Raw genomic sequence first — 1,610 nt, forward strand, 5'->3', positions numbered from 1 at the left:
AAAGAAAAACCTTATAAGAACCTCATGACAGGGATAAGCAATCCCATTTCAATAAACAGCCTGAATGTAAATGGACTAAATGCACCACTGAAAAGACAGAATGGCAAACTGGATAAGAATCTGAGACCCAATTATTTGCTGCATCCTGGAAACTTGTCTTACCACAGGGTATACACAAACTCAAAGTTAAAGGATGAAAAATGAGTTTCTAGGCAAATGTATCACAGAAGAAGGCAGCAGTCACAATCTTAATATCAGACAAAACAACCTTTAAGCTATCAAAAATTTTGAAAAAATACAAAAGAACACTACATAATGATAAAAGGTTCAGTCCATCAACAAGAAATATCCATCCGAAACATATATGAACCCAACACAGGAGCACCAGCATTTATAAAGCATCTACTAAGAAAACTAAAAAACAAACATTGACTCTAACACTAATATAGCTGGGGACTTGAATATCCCCACTAACAACCCTAGATAGATCATTGAGGCAAAAACTCAACAAGGTGATCCAGAACCTAAACTTGACACTCTACGAAATGGACTTAATACTTACAGATTATTCTAACCAACAACCAAAGAATATACATTCCACTCATAATCATATAGAACGTTCTCCAAGATTGATGAAATCCTTGGCCATAAATCAAGCATAAACAAATTCCATAAGGTTGAAATATTGTCATGCACCCTCTCAGACCACAGTGAAATAAAAATAAATATCAACACCAGCAAAATTTCTCCAAAGCCCACAAAGACATGGTCACTAAACAGCATGATGCTGAACAACTACTGGGTCAACACTGAAACCAAAACAGAAATTAAAAGATTCCTGGAAACATGAAAATGAAGAAATATCTTACCAAAACCTCTAGGGTGCCATGAAAACAGTTCTAAGAGGGGAATTTGTATCTCTATAAGCACACATCAAGAAAATGGAATGATCACAAGTTGAGAGCCTAACAAATCACCTAAGGGAGCTGGAAAGAGAAGACCACCAAAACCCCAACTTTAGCAGAATAATCCAAATCACCAAAATAAGAGCCCAAATATGAGACATAGAAGACAAAAATATCATAGAAAAATATGAACAAAACAAGAAGCTTGTTCTTTGAAAGAATTAGCAAGATTAATTGACCTCTAGCCAGAATGACCAAGAAAAAGAGAGAAATAGCTCAAATAAACACAATCAGAAATTCAAAAGATCAAATCACAACTGACCCCGAAGAAATACAAAAGATTATCAGAGAATACTGCGCACACCTATATGGAAACAAACTTGATAACCTAAATGAAATGGAGGAGTTTCTGACACCACACAATTCCTTAGGTTGAAACAAGAAGACATTGAGACACTAAATAGACCATTAACAACCCAGGAAATTGACTTGGTCATAAGAAAACTGCCTACAGAAGAAATCTCTGGATTGGATGGCTTTCCAGCAGAATTCTACATAATGTACAAGGAGAAGCTGATACCAATCCTATTGAAAGTATTCCAGGCAATTAAGAAAGATGGAGTTCTCCCCTAATCATTTTACAAAGCTAACATCACACTGATACCCAAACCGGGTAAAGATCCAACAAAAAAAGAGAACTACAGG

General features: G+C 35.7%; 1 protein-coding gene across 14 annotated transcripts in view; it reads left to right on the top strand.

Moving 5' to 3' along the window:
* Positions 1 to 1,610, top strand: part of CADPS2 (calcium dependent secretion activator 2) — a 589,108-nt gene that overhangs the window by 282,174 nt on the left and 305,324 nt on the right. The gene's annotated exons all lie outside the window — the stretch shown is intronic.

Source organism: Carlito syrichta, unplaced genomic scaffold (genome assembly GCF_000164805.1).
Source record: "Carlito syrichta isolate Samal-C Ts95f unplaced genomic scaffold, Tarsius_syrichta-2.0.1 Scaffold307112, whole genome shotgun sequence".
NCBI classification, from domain to species: domain Eukaryota; kingdom Metazoa; phylum Chordata; class Mammalia; order Primates; family Tarsiidae; genus Carlito; species Carlito syrichta.